The sequence below is a fragment of the Mus caroli genome, unplaced genomic scaffold, assembly GCF_978045245.1.
Source record: "Mus caroli unplaced genomic scaffold, Mus_caroli_1 scaffold_11, whole genome shotgun sequence".
NCBI lineage: Eukaryota > Metazoa > Chordata > Mammalia > Rodentia > Muridae > Mus > Mus caroli.
Genome location: NW_028227266.1, coordinates 103,192,019 through 103,210,613, shown reverse-complemented (window position 1 = coordinate 103,210,613; position 18,595 = coordinate 103,192,019). Strand labels below are relative to the sequence as shown.

General features: G+C 44.2%; 1 non-coding gene across 1 annotated transcript; it reads right to left on the bottom strand.

Moving 5' to 3' along the window:
* Positions 1-1,474: 1,474 nt before the first annotated feature.
* Positions 1,475-1,546, bottom strand: Trnac-gca (transfer RNA cysteine (anticodon GCA)). Its single transcript has one exon. It is a non-coding gene; the product is annotated as a tRNA-Cys (tRNA).
* Between the last annotated feature and the right edge of the window lie 17,049 nt (positions 1,547-18,595).

Sequence of the window (18,595 nt, the reverse complement as noted above, 5' to 3'; positions counted from 1 at the left end):
AAGACCCTGTCTCACATACATATATGGTACACACCTGTGAATTCAGAAGTCAGGAAGCAGAGGCAGGAAGAAGGTGAGTTCAAGTCCAACCTGGACTATACTTGCCTGTGATGCCAGAAGTTAGGAGACAGAGGCAGGAAGTTGGCGAGATTAAAGGCAGGGATTTCTCTATACTATCTTTACAACCCTTTTTTTCCAGGATTAAAAGTTATTTTAAGCTTAAAGAAAAAGAGTTGCACCAGGCATGGTGGTGCACACCTTTAATCCCAGCACTCGGGAGGCAGAGGCAGGTGAATTTCTGAGTTCGAGGCCAGCCTGGTCTACAGAGTGAGTTTCAGGACAGCCAGGGCTACACAGGGAAACCCTGTCTTGAAAAACCAAAAGGAGAAGGAGAAGAAGGAGAAGAAGAAGAAGAAGAAGAAGAAGAAGAAGAAGAAGAAGAAGAAGAGGAGGAGGAGGAGGAGGAGGAGGAGGAGGAGGAGGAGGAGGAGGAGGGAAGGGAAGGGAAGGGAAGGGAAGGGAAGGGAAGGGAAGGGAAGGGAAGGGAAGGGAAGGGAAGGGAAGGGAAGGGAAGGGAAGGGAAGGGAAGGGAAGGGAAGGGAAGGGAAGGGAAGGGAAGGGAAGGGAAGGGAAGGGAAGGGAAGGGAAGGGAAGGGAAGGGAAGGGAAGGGAAGGGAAGGGAAGGGAAGGGAAGGGAAGGGAAGGGAAGGGAAGGGAAAGAGAAGGGAAGGGAAGGGAAGGGAAAGAGAAGGGAAGAGAAAGAGAAGAGAAAGAGAAGGGAGGAGAGGAGAGGAGAGGAGAGGAGAGGAGAGGAGAGGAGAGGAGAGGAGAGGAGAGGAGAGGAGAGGAGAGGAGAGGAGAGGAGAGGAGAGGAGAGGAGAGGAGAGGAGAGGAGAGGAGAGGAGAGAAGAGAAGAGAAGAGAAGAGAAGAGAAGAGAAGAGAAGAGAAGAGAAGAGAAGAGAAGAGAAGAGAAGAGAAGAGAAGAGAAGAGAAGAGAAGAGAAGAGAAGAGGAGTTGCAAAGGGTATGGTTAATTAGATTGACCCCTACAGAAAAGAAAAACTAGAGGTGTGTGTGTCTATGTACCTGTGTGTAAGTGTGTCTGTGTGTGTGTTTGTGTGTATGTGTGTGTGTGTCTGTGTATGTATGTGTGTGTTTGTGTGTATATGTATGTATGAGTGTGTTTGTGTGTGTATGTATATATGTGTGTGTTTGTGAATGTATGAGTGTGTATATGTGTATACACAAAATATGTGTGTAGTCTCAATATAAGTGACTATACTTGAGTTCTGGTGTCAGAAAAAGGACTGGTTTATGAGCAAGTGGGCCTGTAGCTCTCATGCCAGGGAACCAATGAGCCAAGATATCTGCATGAACCCCAGAGGAAATGCTTCTTTCAGTCTGGAGCTCTGGACAAGTGTTTGCTGTACCCTGGCTAAGCATGAAGTTGCCAACTGAAACAAAAGTCTAACCCAGGGGGCACCTGGATTTGAACCAGGGACCTCTTGATCTGCAGTCAAATGCTCTACCACTGAGCTATACCCCCACAACTAATACAGGCCTCATGGAAGTATTTGTTCTGCCTTTATGACCTACATCACTCCTCATAAATTACTTTCATGTGTGAGATTCCTCTAGGATTAAAAACCACCCTAATTATCTTCTCACCACCCTGTCCCCTGCTTTTCTCAGAACTTAAATGTTTATTTTCTTCCTGCCACCTAAAGCTCAGACCTGTCTCCTCAGTCTGATGATCTTATTGTCATCAACTGCACACTTATCTCCAAGTAAATCAGTGTTCTAATCAGAGTGGTCACCAGTGAGGTGGGGCAAGAGAAGGATGCGTACTTTGTGTGCGTCTACAAATGGACTTTAGAAGCCATGCTCCACTCTAATTAGAGACAAAGCATATGCACATGTGCCGTGCATGTTCACATCAGACTTCCATGTAGGGACATCAGTTCTGTTTCAGAGTTAAAGCAAAGCAAAGAAAGAAAATCAAAGCAGAGAAAGGTAGATCGAAGTTCACCCGATTTGTATACCCTCAGGTTCTAATCTAAGAATTCTCAATCCCATGCCTGGCTAAAATTGAGGCAAAAAAACAAAAAAACAAAAACAGGCAAGTGCCCATCACTGTAACAAGCTTGCCCTGACAAGGCCTGTCAGCCAGGGTAGGGCCAGGGAGAAAATAGCAAGAAGCTGGGGCTGTGGATCAAAGGCTTTCTGAAGGCCTCAAACACCCACTTCCTCCCTCTACCGGGGATGCCCAAAGGGGGCCTTAGATTTCAAGATCATTATATCCCAAATTAGACTCGTGATCTCCTAGCCTAACGTCTCCAAGCAGTTTGCTCTTTTGTGACATTAGCTCAAGGCTCAAGCCCAGTGGGCATTTGCAGGGTGCCACACACTGTACTGAACATCTCCCCTCCCCGCCCCCCCAAAGTGGAAAATGGAGTTGCAACGTAGTTGAAGTATCTAGTTCAAGGTCCCATAATTTGTAGGTTATGGGGCCGGGATTCTAGTGTAGGCTCAGGACTCAGTGCTGGGCCTGCACACCCACCCAACTGACAACCTTCCTCCTCCCTACCTTACTTGCTGATGCCACTGTCATCTAGGCCAAATATTTCAGGTAACTCTGGGCCACGCCCATCTTCTTTTCCCAGCTCCAGGTGAATCATTGAGTGCTGCTGATTTTAGTTTCAGGGTGCCCCGATCAATCCCCTGTCCTTTTTCCTGCCCCAGCCTCTATTCGCGCGGCTCCCAGGGCTTATCAGAAAACCAAGTCCCTAGTTTATACGCCCCTTGCAAATGCCTTCTCAATAAATTCCTAAACCAACAGATAATGGTCTTCACCCTCGATCTCTACTTCCTCAACTTCTAGCTCCCCACGTCTCACTCTACACAGCGACCTGGCCCCAGCTTCTTCTGGCCCACTGCTGTCCCTCCTCCGCCATCCACCTCCATTCCGTGCTCCATCTGTGCGATTTTATTCTCTGAAACTTACTGGCCATAAACTCCTCTCCGAAGCCTCCCCTAACCTCCCCTCCTCCAGACGGAAGTACACTTCCTCTGGACTCTGCTAAACCCACACATCTAGCGCAGCTCACACATTGCCTCCTATGGTTCATGCTTGCGTTCCTGTTGTGAGTGGATGGAAAACAGGAACTGAGTCTCACTCGCCTCCGGGGTCATGCTTAGTACAGTTCACTGTACTAATGTACATAATATAATGACATTCAAACTGTTACCAAGCAGGGCGTGGTGGTGCACGCCTTTAATCCCAACACTTGGGAGGCAGAGGCAGAGGCAGGCAAATTTCTGAGTTCGAGACCAGCCTGGTCTACAGAGTGAGTTCCAGGACAGCCAGGGCTACACAGAGAAACCCTGTCTCAAAAAAAAAAAAAAACAACAACAACAACAACAAAAATCAAAAACCAAAAAAAAAAAAAAAACGTTACCAAACAGCCTCTGCCACAACAAAGCCAAGTATGGCAACCCATCCAATGAAAAGAGCCAAAGTAATAGTGAAAATCAGAAAAAGAAAATCTATCTAGTATGAACCACATCGGAAGAGAGGCAAAGAGATCCTGTGGCCCCCTACGCCTTCCAAGTGCGTCTTCTGGGGCCTGACTTGAGGAGAGGTTTAGAGAAACAGCCTGGCTAAGGCGTGGTCCTCTGCCGACCGTTGCTACAACCCCAAGTCTCTCCAGCAAGGTCATCTGACTACTGTAAATCTTGCTCTACGAGACAAGTTCCTCCTCTGGCTGCCTACAGGGTGCCAGACATTTTTCCCCAAGGCTGGAAATCCCTGGGGAAATTCTAATGTCTTCCAGTTCACGTTTTCAATAGTCTAATAGTCAAAGATGGGTAACACATGTCTCTTTGGGACACACTCATTCCTGCCAGACTGGAGTTTCCAGAATTGACTTAAAGGCACAGCCTTGCCTATGCCCTGCACCCCACCTGATCCCCCAGCTTAGTGTCTAGGTACTAAAGCAGCCGCTGTAAGAATAATGGCTACTGAAGATAGGTGGATAGAAGGTGACAGACACCCATCAAGCTTGAGAGTCTGAAACAGTGGGGCTCACCCTTCCTCACGCTGTGACCCTTTACTGCAGCTCCTCATGGCACGCTGACTCCAACCATAACTTTATTTATTTATTTATTTATTTATTTATTTATTTATTTATTTATGGGTTTTCGAGACAAGGTTTCTCTGTATAGCCCTGGCTGTCCTGGAACTCACTCTGTAGACCAGGCTGGCCTTGAACTCAGAAATCTGCCTGTCTCTGCCTCCCAAGTGCTGGGATTAAAGGTGTGCGCCACCACCACCCAGCAACATTATTCTTGACTCTACTTCATAACTGTAATTTTGCTACTATTATGAACCATAATGTAAATATGTGTTTTCCAGCAGTCTTTGGGGACCCCTGTGAAAGGGTCCCTCAACCCTCTGGGGCCATGACCCACAGGTTGAGAACTGCTGGTGTGGGAAGTATACAGTTCCTTAACCTCGGGCCGGTTAGGATTTCACCCCAACAGTGCTCTGTGCATAGCCATGGCTATCCCCTTCAGTACCCCACCTCTCTCTCATGTCCTCTGTGTGTGTGTGTGTTTGTGTGTGTGTGTGTCTGTGTGTGTCTGCCTGTCTGTCTATCTGTCTGTCTGTATGTCTCTCATTTACTAGGTTGGAGCCTCACACAACCTCACACACACTCTGTCACTAACCTACATTCTCTGGATTTCTTTTGGGGCTTCTCTCAGGGCACAGTCACTAAATTTCTTGAATTTCCTTGAGGCCACAATGTGGTAAAGATCAGGGGACCTTGTAAACCTCCCATGAAAGGATTTTATCACAGAGTGGTTTGGCTTGGTTTGGTTTGGTTTGGTTTGGTTTGGTTTGGTTTGGTTCTTGGGATAGGGAATCATCGCATAGCCCAGACTGACCTCAAACTGATCATAAAGCCAAAGCTGGTCTAGAACTCCTGATCTTCCCATAGCCACTTCCCAAGGGCTGAGATTATGGCTGTGTGTGCCCGACACAGAGTTTTCCATCAGAATGAAGTGGTATCGTGAGGTCACTGAAGGCATGCTCTGAGTTCAAATCCTGACTTGCCCTTTGCAGCTTCTGACTTTTACACATTACTGATCAATTATGAGTCTCAATCTCCATGAAAGAAATTCACAAAGTATTCACACTGGCAAAACTGCTGGAAGAAATGCAGGAGACAGTAAAAGTAAAGAGAGCCTAGCTTGGTACTCACAATGTCCAAAGAACTCAAGGGGGATTGTTACGATTTAGTCAGCCATGAACCACAGAGCATAATAAAATCCAAACTCAATGCCCACTCTAAAGCAAAAACCAAGAATGTACAGGGGGCACCTGGATTTGAACCAGGGACCTCTTGATCTGCAGTCAAATGCTCTACCCCTGAGCTATACCCCCAGTGAGATGGATTTGTTTTTATAGTGTATCTGTCTCTCCGCATTCTGGTTCTTAAAGCCTCCAGTGACTCAGGGGAGCTATAATTAGGAGTGCTGCCTGGAAGAAGTCTGGGCATTAGAAGTTCTAAAGGAGATGTATAATGAAACAAGACAGGGATCTGAAGGACTAAGTTCACAGGGCCAAGAAAATCTCCTTTCAACTGTCCAGCATTCAACACTCCGTTTCTGCCTATTGTGTAAAGCAAACCTCACTTCCAAGGAAAAATCACCGGTTTCGACACAACTGAGAACATTGATATAAGTATTAGTAATTGGATTTCTATCATGACCGTCTCAGATCCTGTTTACATGAATCCTCATTGCTCTCCACGGCGTCACAGAGCACAGCTCCAAGTTGGCACTTGAGAGATAATTGCAGCATTAAATTGACTCGGGGAGGGGTGTCCCAATAACGATTGGTGTGAGACAGCTGTCCGGAGCCATAACTCTAAGTTGATTTCTGTCCGATGAAAACAGATGGTCCGTGGCACTCTTATATAACATAAATATTAGGTTATATAAAACATAGCTCACCTGAAACTTGCAATATTGTCTACTCCAGAAGGTCATTTGATTTAAGAAACAGAAATGGATGCTGGAGGCTCACAAGCAGCTAACTACATTATGGACCCCAGTCCCAACGTCAAAGCGTCTTCTTAACTTCACAAATGTGCCCACGATTCCAGCAGCCTGTGCTTCATGACCTCGTAAACATCTTCTCTTCCCCTAGTAACACGCACAGGAGCATCCTATGGAAATCTGATGCACACACCTATTGGAAGTATTCCTCCTGACAGTTTCCCAGACCATACACACTATTTAGGTCTTTCTAAGGATCTTAGTCTTTGGGAGTGGTCGGTCAATCAGCATGAAGGCTGTGGTGATCAGGATCTTGGCAGTGGGGAGAGATACCATCCTGTTCTTGAATGGCCTGCCTCACACTGGAAACGAGTGCATTAGTTACTTTAGACCATTGTGACAAAATGGACCAGGTGACAAACACAGCTTAAAGGAAGAGAGATGTATCTTCTCTGATGATTTTAGAGACGTTTGGTCTGTAATGGAAGGCAAGGCGTGACAGAGTGAAAGTCTGAAAGTCTGTGGTAGAGGCAGTGTGTGCTGAAGGCTATTCACAAGGTGATTCGAGACGGTTATTCTGTTTTTATTTTTTTTTAAGATTTATTTGTTCATTTTCTGCATATGAGTACACTGTAGCTGTCTTCAGACACACCAGAAGAGGGCATCAGATCCCATTACAGATGGTTGTGAGCCACCATGTGGTTGCTGGGAATTGAACTCAGGACCTTTGGAAGAGCAGTCAGTGCTCTTAACCGCTGAGCCATCTCTCCAACCCGAGAAGTTTATTCTACTCCGTTTTTGTTCTACCTGCCAATATTCTATAAGCCTCCCTTAACTTTGTAAGACTTTCATGCAAACCTTTGGATCTCCCCAACCTGATAAACCTTTGTTTACACAAAGCTCCAGCTGCATCCTCAGAAACTGAGGACACTGGACAGTAACCCCTTCCTCTTTTCCTTTCTGTCGTTTTCATCAATTCTTTTTTAACTCGTCCACTGTGAAAGACTGTGAGGTCAGACCCCTTCCAGTGAGGAAAAGACACAATCACTATAGACATTAAAATAAACCCCAAGTGAAAATCCTGTCTCTGTATGTTTGATAGCCGGGTCCTGGTTAGGGTGTAGACTTTCTTGTTAAAAAAAAAAAAAAAAAAAAGGAATTGCCTTGCTGAGCAGCTCTTTGCTTGGGTGTGCCCTGGTGCAAGGCCAAGACTACTATTGGCTTGTTTCTAATGATGCCAGGCTAGAAAACACAGGATGCATTTGAACAAAAGGCGGGGCCCCACCAGTTAGGGAATACATGTTCAAATCACAAAGCTGTGAAGAGCCAAGGTGCTTGGTGCATGCTTCATTGACCCCTCCATCTTTTCTCGAGGTAGGTATCAATAGGAACTGAGATGTTAGCAGTGACAGGGAACCATGTGCTTCACACTCAACAGCCCCCAGATCTGGAAGGGATTTAAAAATCATCCCAGTCACTTCTTTTATAAAGTACAGAGTGAGAAATGACAAACGGCCTTGCTTAAGATCACTGGTGCACTTGAAAGAAAATAAAACTTGAGACCTGTGATTCATGTAATGTATGTCAAATAGCCCAAAGAGTTGTTTGTGAGCTTTGAAACCTGGGGCTGAGAACATGGCAGAACAGGCCAGGACATGCCCGGACATTCCTGAGGCTGCTTGGCCATAAAGATAAAGAGAGATAAAGAGAATGACATGCCGACTGGCCCGGCACCTCCCTACCTCCCGCCCTTCTGACCTAAGTTAAAGGTTAACAGGCTGCTGATGTTTAAATGAACCAATCATGTGAAACCGTGCCAATTCCTCCCCCAGCCCCAGCTCCTTTTCTATAAAAACCCCTAGCTTCCAAGCCTCGTGGTCGAAACCACTGTCTCCTTCCTGCGAGAGATACATTTCGACCCAGAGCTCCGCCATTAAACTACCTTGTGTTTTTACATCAAGACGGTATGTTTGTTCATGTGCACATGAATCGGGAGTTGAATGGAGGTTTTGAAAGAACCTAGTGGGGAAACCCCCACTCAATTCCTGATTCGGCGCGAACAGACGGCCAACTTGATGTAAGAACACGAGGTAGTTTAATGATGGAGCTCCGGGCCGACACATATCTCCTGCAGGAGACAGAGGTGTTGACCACATGGTGGAGCCATAATGGCGGAGCTCTGGGTTGAAACGTATCTCACGCAGGAGACAGTGGTTTCGACCCCGAGGCTTGGAAGCTAGGGACTTTTATAGAAAAGGGGTGGGGTCAGGGAGGAATTGGCGCGGTTTCATATGTGTACTGGCTATTTTGTGTCAACTTGACACAACTGGAGTTATCACAGAGAAAGGAGCTTCAGTTGAGGAAATGCCTCCATGAGATCCAACTGTAAGGCATTTTCTCAATTAGTGATCAAGGGGGAAAGGCCCCTTGTGGGTGGGACCATCCCTGGGCTGGTAGTCTTGGGTTCTATAAGAGTAGGCTGAGCAAGCCAGGGGAGGCAAGCCAGTAAAGAACATCCCTCCATGGCCTCTGTATCAGCTCCTGCTCCCTGACCTGTCTGAGTTCCAGTCCTGACTTCCTTTGGTGATGAACAGCAGTATGGAAGTGTAAGCCGAATAAACCCTTTCCTCCCCAACTTGCTTCTTGGTCATGATGTTTGTGCAGGAATAGAAACCCTGACTAAGACAACATGATTGGTCCATTTAAACATCAACAGACTGTCAGAAGGGTGGGAGATAGGGAGGCACTAGGCCAGTCAGGACATGTAACGACAGACCTGCCCGGGCATGTCCTGGCCTGTTCTGCCATGTTCTCAGCCCCAGGTTTCAAAGCTCACAAACAACTCTTTGGGCTATTTGACATACATTACATGAATCACAGGTCTCAAGTTTTATTTCCTTTCAGTTTCTCCACTAGGTTCTTTCACACTGGGGATAGGATTTGAACTAGAGTCTACTCAAGGTTCCTCATGGAGCAGGGAGGGTGTCATTTGGAAAATCCTCATGGCCAGGGACGATGTTGGAACTCAAAAAAATACTGTTTGGATGGATGTTGGATAGTACTCACCAATCATCCTGGTTTTCTAGGGGCATTTCCCAGATGTTAAGGATAGGCACCTGCATCTCTGGAAACCCTTCAGAAAAGTGGATCCATTATCATCCTAAATAGCATCCCTCCCACACACACCATCATCTTCAGTATTTCCCAAACCTGATTACTCAGTTTTTCCTGTCATCATTTTAACTATGTCTCCTGTACTAATGTCGCTAGTACTAATGGCTAGGGGTGACTCAGAAATAGAGGCTATAGACGAGACCTTACTTTATCCACTGTTTCCATGTTCTAGTCACCGTCCAAGAAAGAATCCAGTAAGGGAAGTTTATTTACACTCGAAAAGTATACACCCAAGGCAGGGAGTTCCAGCTTCCCTAGCAAAAGCCTCACTGCCTGCCCTGTTGTGGAGAGCCCCGGGGGCTAATTATATTTGATGTTAATTCCTTTCTCCATTGAGGGGTGGTGAAGGAGGAAAGAGCCAGCACTCAGGTGATTTCCTGTAAACCTGCTTCCCATCTTAATTTGTAAAATAAAGGAGAGCTGTTGATTGGGCAGATAAAGGGGTGGTGGATTGGAAGATAAGGAGAGAGAAGGAGAAAATGGAAGAGAGAGAGAACGCAGAGGAGGAAGAAGAAAAGCGGAGCAGAAGCACATGGCCTGGAGAAACAGCAAGTTCTAAGGGGTCTCCTAGATGTGGAAGATGGTAGTGTAGCAGTAGATCTGCCTAGATTCTAGGCGCACAGCATATATCCATATTAACTGAGTTGTGTTTTCATTGCCAGGGCATATTTGGGTTGGAGATTTACCGAAACACCACCCAGCCCTCTGGAAGTCTAGACTCTTCCCCAGACAAACTCCAGCAGGAAAGAGATACATTCATGAAGTACAACAGGGAAACGGTAGAGAATTCCAAGAATCAGCCAGGGGTTTTTTTCCAGAAATGTTTCTGTCATTACAGGGGTTTCCTGGATGTGCCATTCTATCAGATGATTATAGGAGGAGGTAATTAATGATACTGAAACTTGCACTTAAGCAAAAGTAATTAGCAGATGTCCTGGTTGGCCATGTTGACCCCAACTGGTTTGAGATGGCATTTAATTATTTATATTTTATCTTTTTACCACCTGTGTGGTCTCAAGGTGTTCTTTTTATTTTTTAATTAGATATTTTCTTTATTTACATTTCAAATGGGGTTTTTTTCCTGTCTCAAAGTAACATTTCTTTTTATTAGATTTTTTTATTTACATTTCAAATGTTATCCCCTTTTCTGGTTTCCCCTCCAACCCCCCCCATCCTCCCCCCTCCCCCTGCTCACCAACCCAACCACTCCCACTACTGCTTTGTGATCATGGCATTCCCCTACACTGGGGCATCGAGCCTTCACAGGACCAAAAACCTCTCCTCTCACTGATGACCAACAAAGCCATATTCTGCTACATATGCAGCTGGAGCCATGGGTCCCTCCATGTTTACTCATTGGTTAGTGGTTTAGTCCCTGGGAACTCTGGGGGTCCTGGTTGGTTCATATTGTTGTTCCTCTTATGGGGCTGCAAACCCCCACAGCTCCTTGGATCCTTTCTCTAGCTCCTCCATTGGTGACCCTGTGCTCAGTCCAGTGGTTGGCTGAGAACATCCACCTTTGTATTTGTCAGGCACTAGCAGAGCCTCTCGGGAGACAGCTATATTGGGCTCCTGTCAGCCATCACTTGTTGTCATCCACAATAGTGTCTGAGTTTGGTGACTGTATATGGGATGGATCCCAGGTGGGGCAGTCTCTGGATGGCCTTTCCTTCTGTCTCTGCTCCCCACTTTGTCACTGCTTTGAAATTGCATCAGCCTCTGGCTGCCTTGTTGGCTTTCCTGGGGCCTCTGTGACCTACCTCACTAGTACTTACTTAGTATTTGTTATGAAACCAGCCTACTGTTGTTGGTTTTTTAAAGTTAGTCTCATAATAAGCAAAAATATCCTTGAAAGCATGCCAACTGTATTTTGTTCTATTGCATTCATACATACATACATACATAACTATTGGAATACATTAAAAATTGAGTTAAACACGTGCTGCCTTTACTTTAGCTTGCTGTGAATGCTTCTCTTAACACTTTACAAATGCTAATTTATTTAGTCTCCAAAAGAAGCAATGTAGGGGGGAGCTATTTTCACCTTCATTTTACAAGTGATGAAATCAAAACTTTGCCAAGGCTATACAGCTAGCAAACATATACACACAGAGTCCAAGTCACCTTAAAAACCTTCACTGTAGCCGCAGAGTGATCTTTCAACTCGAACCATTATTTTGTTCCAACTTGAGTGGGCCATGGGAAGCCCAGGGACTTGGTTAACTTTGTTCTAGGTATATGTGTGCTGGTGGTGCTGGGCAGGGGGGCGGGGCTTGCATGAGATTAGCATTGCCATCAGGAAACTGAGTAAAGCAAATTATTCTGCGTAATGTGGTGGGCCTCATACAGTCACAGAACAAGCCAGTCTGTTCTGAGTTCCCAGTCCTAGCACTCAAAGGTTAGAGCCCCAAGAGAGAGGCGTAGCACAACAAGATTTGCAGGAATGCAGGGAAAATTGTGGTTGTTACTCAAAATATGATCAACCTCAGTGTCTGAGGAACTGAATGGCCTTGATGTTGCCAGTTCCCTAAAAATGTATTTCATAAGGAAAACTAAAATTTCAGTTTTCAGAACTGCACAGCAAGGAAACAATGGATATAATGAAAAAGAATTTACAGAATGAGAGAAATTCTCAAACCTATATTTGGTAGGAGGACTTATCCTATTAAAAGTCCTTTTTAGAGCCGGGCGTGGTGGCACATGCCTTTGATCCCAGCACTCGGGAGGCAGAGGCAGGTGGATTTCTGAGTTCAAGGCCAGCCTGGTCTACAAAGTGAGTTCCAGGACAGCCAGGGCTATACAGAGAAACCCTGTCTCGAAAAACCAAAAAAAAAAAAAAAAAAAAAAAGTCCTTTTTAATTCATAACTATTATGAATTAAATTGTTAAGTATGTATAATCATAAAAACCCCTATTAAACACACACACACACACACAAATGCTTAACATAAGGGAGTATGGGGAATGTAAGCTAAAAATAAAATTACATGTGAGTAAGGCCACAGATTAAAAAGGAGCCTGTGCGTCATTGATGGAACTGTACAATGCTGGAACCACTGTAGAAAACAATGAGCTCCTCAAAAGCCTGCAGAGAGAACTATTGCAGGATCCAGAAATCTTACTTCTAATCGGAAAGGAAATCCGCATCTTGGCGATCTCGGTACCCCCTGGTCAGTGCAACATCATTCATAAATACCCAGGACACGGGAACAACTCTCACCACCCGTCAACCAACAGGTAAAGGGGTGGAACGAGTCATACATGCTTGCATGCACACACAGTGGACGATTATAAAATAAGGCAATTCTGCTATTTGCAGCAACATAGATGAAACCTGAGGGCATTACACCAAGTGTAAGACTTTGGAAAGAAAACTTGAAGTACCGTACTACCTCACGTGCATGTGGAATCTAACAAAAAGGCTGAGGTGTGGAGGAAGTGGGGAGGTGCTCCTCAGAGTATAAGACGCCAAGTCCATGATAAACTGGTCTTGAGAATTTAATTAGCAGTATATTCAAGATTATAAATTGTAACCTCCCCCACTCCCTCAGCCTGAAACCTGTTTGCTCAGGTTTCACTGTTTGCATCGGGGTGGAGCCTGCTGCTCTATCGTTCTGCCACGCCCACTGCTGGAGCCTGCCGCTTTGCTGTTCCTAAGCCACACACGTGGTCACCCTGCAACTGGACCCCAGGATTATTTGGCGGGAATTAGCCCCTTCCCCCTCCTTCATAACTCGGTGCACAAATTAGTAAAATTGAGCTTTGATCAGAATCCGATTTGACTTAGCTCCGTTCTTTCTTCTGTCCGTCTAGTTCCTTTTCTTTCAGCTCAAGCCTGCCAACTCAGCTGCTCCTGTTCCTCGTGAGCCGCTGGTCGGCCCACAACAAAAAATAATGCTGTATTGTGTACTAAAGATTTGCTAACAAAGCAGTGCTCTAATGTCCTCACCACATACATGCACATAGTCACACAGATGCACATAAGACACACAGACACATTCATGTGCACAGTCACACATATACACATATATTAGAACTATGTAAGGTGATGTATTAAATAACTTGACTGTGGTAATCATTTTATACATACATATATGCATATATATATATATATATATATATACATACATACATACACACATACATACATACATACAGATAGATAGATAGATATAGATATAATATTGTACACTGTGGTGGTTTGAATAGGAATGGCCCCCATAGACTCATGTGTGTGAATGCTTGGCTATAGGGAGGGTACTATTAGAGGGTGTGGCCTTGTTGGAGGAAGTACGTCACTGTGGCATCGAGCTTTGAGGTCGCCTATGCTCAAGCTATACCCAGTGTAGCACACAGTCCCCTTTTGATGCTCATGGATCAAGATGTAGAACTCTTGGCTCCTTCTCCAGCACCATGTCTGCCTGCATGCTGCCATGCTTCCCACCATGATGATAATGGACTGGACCTCTGAAACTGTAAGCCAGCTCCAATTAAATGTTTTTCTTTATTAGAGTTGCAGTGGTCAGGTTGTCTCTTTACAGCAAGAAAACCCTAACTATGACACACACCTTAGATACAATTGTCAATTATATTTCAAAGCTCAAATAATTATAACCTCAATAGTTAAAAGACTATTCCCTTCTATTAAAACAGTTTTTAATTGAGTTTTTCATGGTTTTGTTTGTTTAGTATTTTGTTTACAACAGAACTCATATATCCCAGGCCAGCCTAAAACTAATTATTTAGCTAAATAGTACCTTGAACTTCCTGTCTCCTCCCACCAAGTGCTGGGATTACAGACATGTGCCACCATTTCAGAGTTACATGGCACTTAGAGATTAAGGTCAGGGTTTCGTGTGCTAGATAGGCACTCCACCAACTGAGCCATGCACCTGTCCCAGGTTGGGACTTCTTTTTTTTTTTTTTATTACATATTTTCCTCAATTACATTTCCAATGCTATCCCAAAAGTCCCCCATACCCTCCCCTCCACTCCCCTACCCACCCATTCCCACTTTTTGGCCCTGGCGTTCCCCTGTACTGGGGCATATAAAGTTTGCGTGTCCAATGGGCCTCTCTTTCCAGTGATGGACTACCAGGCCATCTTTTGATACATATGCAGCTAGAGTCAAGAGCTCCGGGATACTGGTTAGTTCATAATGTTGTTGCACCTACAGGGTTGCAGATCTCTTCAGCTCCTTGGATACTTTCTCTAGCTCCTCCATTGGGGACCCTGTGATCCATCCAATAGCTGACTGTGAACATCCACTTATGTGTTTGCTAGGCCCCGGCCTAGTCTCACAAGAGACAGTTATATCAGGGTTCTTTCAGCCAACGCTTGCTAGTGTATGCAATGGTGTCATCATTTGGAGGCTAATTATGGGATGGATCCCTGGATATGGCAGTCTCTAGATGGTCCATCCTTTTGTCTCAGCTCCAAACTTTGTCTCTGTAACTCCTTCCATGGGTGATTGTTTCTAATTCTAAGAAGGGGCAAAGTGTCCACACATTGGCCTTCGTTCTTCTTCAGTTTCATGAGTTTTACAAAATTGTCTCTTATATCTCAGGTATACTAAGTTTCTGGGCTAATATCCACTTATCAGTGAGTACATATCATTTGAGTTCTTTTGTGATTGTGTTACCTCACTCAGGATTATGCCCTCCAGGTCCAACCATTTGCCTAGGAATTTCATAAATTCATTCTTTCTAATAGCTGAGTAGTACTCCATTGTGTAAATGTACCACATTTTTTGTATCCATTCCTCTGTTGAGGGGCATCTGGGTTCTTTCCAGCTTCTGGCTATTATAAATAAGGCTGCTATGAACATAGTGGAGCATTTGTCCTTCTTACCGGTTGGGACATCTTCTGGATATATGCCCAGGAGAGGTATTGCTGGATCCTCCGGTAGTACTATGTCCAATTTTCTGAGGAACTGCCAGACTGATTTCCAGAGTGGTTGTATAAGCTTGCAATCCCACCAACAATGAAGGAGTGTTCCTCTTTCACCACATCCTCACCAGCATCTGCTGTCTCCTGAATTTTTGATCTTAGCCATTCTGACTGGTAATGGAATCTCAGGTTGTTTTGAAATGCATTTCTCTGATGATTAAGGATGCTGAACATTTTTTCAGGTGCTTCTCAGCCATTCGGTATTCCTCAGGTGACATTTTTTGTTTAGCTCTGAGCCCCATTTTTAATGGGGTTATTTGATTTTCTGGAGTCCACCTTCTTGAGTTCTTTATATATATTGGATATTAGTCCCCTATCTGATTTAGGATAGGTAAAGATCCTTTCCCAATCTGCTAGTGGCCTTTTTTGTCTTATTGACGGTGTCTTTTGCCTTGCAGAAGCTTTGCAGTTTCATGAGGTCCCATTTGTCAATTCTCGATCTTACAGCACAAGCCATTGCTGTTCTATTCAGGAATTTTTCCCTGTGCCCACTTCGAGGCTTTTCCCCACTTTCTCCTCTATAAGTTTCAGTGTCTCTGGTTTTATGTGGAGTTCCTTGATCCACTTAGATTTGACCTTAGTACAAGGAGATAGGAATGGATCAATTCTCATTCTTCTACATGATAACCACCAGTTGTGTCAGCACCATTTGTTGAAAATGCTGTCTTTCTTCCACTGGATGGTTTTAGCTCCCTTGTCGAAGATCAAGTGACCATAGGTGTGTGGGTTCATTTCTGGGTCTTCAATTCTATTCCATTGGTCTACTTGTCTGTCACTATACCAGTACCATGCAGTTTTTATCACAATTGCTCTGTAGTAAAGCTTTAGGTTCGGCATGGTGATTCCACCAGAGGTTCTTTTATCCTTGAGAAGAGTTTTTGCTATCCTAGGTTTTTTGTTATTCCAGATGAATTTGCAGATTGCTCTTTCTAATTCATTGAAGAATTGAGTTGGAATCTTGATGGGGATTGCATTGAATCTGTAGATTTCTTTTGGCAAGATAGCCATTTTTACAATGTTGATCCTGCCAATCCATGAGCATGGGAGATCTTTCCATCTTCTGAGATCTACTTTAATTTCTTTCTTCAGAGACTTGAAGTTCTTATCATACAGATCTTTCACTTCCTTAGTTAGAGTCACGCCAAGATATTTTATATTATTTGTGACTATTGAGAAGGGTGTTGTTTCCCTAATTTCTTTCTCAGCCTGTTTATTCTTTGTGTAGAGAAAGGCCATTGACTTGTTTGAGTTAATTTTATATCCAGCTACTTCACCGAAGCTGTTTATCAGGTTTAGGAGTTCTCTGGTGGAATTTTTAGGGTCACTTATATATACTATCATATCATCTGCAAAGAGTGATATTTTGACTTCATCTTTTCCAATTTGTATCCCCTTGATCTCCTTTTGTTGTCAAATTGCTCTGGCTAGTACTTCAAGTACTATGTTGAAGAGGTAGGGAGAAAGTGGGCAGCCTTGTCTAGTCCCTGATTTTAGTGGGATTGCTTCCAGCTTCTCACCATTTACTTTGATGTTGGCTATTGGTTTGCTGTAGATTGCTTTTATCATGTTTGGGTATGGGCCTTGAATTCCTGACCTTTCCAAGACTTTTATCATGAATAGGTGTTGAATCTTGTCGAATGCTTTTTCTGCATCTAAGGAGATGATCATGTGGTTTTTGTCTTTGAGTTTGTTTATATAATGGATTACGTTGATGGATTTCTGTATATTAAACCATCCCTGCATCCCTGGAATAAAACCTACTTGGTCAGGATGGATGATTGCTTTAATGTGTTCTTGGATTCAGTTAGCGAGAATTTTATTGAGTATTTTTGCATTTATATTCATAAGGGAAATTGGTCTGAAGTTCTCTATCTTTGTTGGATCTTTCTGTGGTTTAGGTATCAGAGTAATTGTGGCTTCATAGAATGAGTTGGGTAGAGTACCTTCTACTTCTATTTTGTGGAATAGTTTGTGCAATAACTGGAATTAGATCTTCTTTGAAGGTCTGGTAGAACTCTGCACTAAACCCATCTGGTCCTGGGCTTTTTTTGGCTGGGAGACTATTAATGACTGCTTCTATTTCTTTAGGGGATATGGGACTGTTTAGATCGTTAACTTGATCCTGATTTAACTTTGGTACCTGGTATCTGTCTAGAAATTTGTCCATTTTGTCCAGGTTTTCCAGTTTTGTTGAGTATAGCCTTTTGTAGAAGGATCTGATGGTGTTTTGGATTTCTTCAGGATCTGTCGTTATGTCTCCCTTTTCATTTCTGATTTTGTTAATTAGGATGCTGTCCCTGTGCCCGGGACAATAATATGGAAGAATTTAAAATGTGGGGTTTCTATGGCTAGGTCAGGAAGGAACACAGAGATTTCCCTTATTTCTGGTAGAATTCCTACTCGTAGATCCCAGACACCATGCTATGAAGAGGCACAGGCAGGGCTGCATGCTTCACTGTCACCTCCAGTCTCTCAGAAAGTATTCCTGACAACAGTTCCAAGTCATATCCAACAAGAAGACATATGAGCAGCTGCAACCCCAGTTTTCAAGTCACCCCAACTTTCAGTCTTCCCAACAGGGTTCCTAGACAATATGGAACAGAGGAATTCATGCACACCACTAATTTAGACATAGTTCATGAAGCCATACATAGCTAGAAGTACATGTCTGTGTTCCTGTCATTGCTTGTAGCTGTTGGGACATTCTACCACCCCATCCCTCAAGAATAATGGAAGATTGTTAATGACCTTGGGCCCTATACTTTCCCTACCTTACTACCTGCTACCATCATTAAGCACGCTGTACTAGGATCCCATCTTTGCTCTGATTTGCTAAGAGAATGCTCTGCTTTGTAAATAAATCCCAAGAGTATGCAGACACAGTTCTGGGCTGGTGGGGTATTTTAGTGAGTTAAGGTGTTTGCTGCCAAGCCTGATAAGCTTGAGTCCCTAGGATTCACACGGTGGAGAGAACCAACTCTTTCAAGTTGTCCTCTCGCCTCCAAATTCATGCTATGTTCATGTGTTATCCCTGCCCCCAACACACACACATCTGATACATTTAATTTTATTTGCACATAACTTCACAGTCATGGTGGCATGACTAAGATTAGGCAGTAAATAAGGAAATCAGTGTCTAATATTGGGCCCTTGGCAATGTGACCTGCTGTACCGAGCCTGAGACTCATCATATTGTTGTCATTTGTCCCGGCATCTCCATCTAGCAAGTGGCATTATATCATAAACTTCCTGGAATCAATGACCAATGGATGACAAGCTCCTGGCAGATCTCAAGCTTTGCTTGATAGAACTCCAAGGCAAATACCATTGCATCAGACTCCTCTCTAATCAAGCCAGCAACTGTACCTTCCCACCAGCTCTGATGTCCTGATCAGCGCCCACCACTTCTA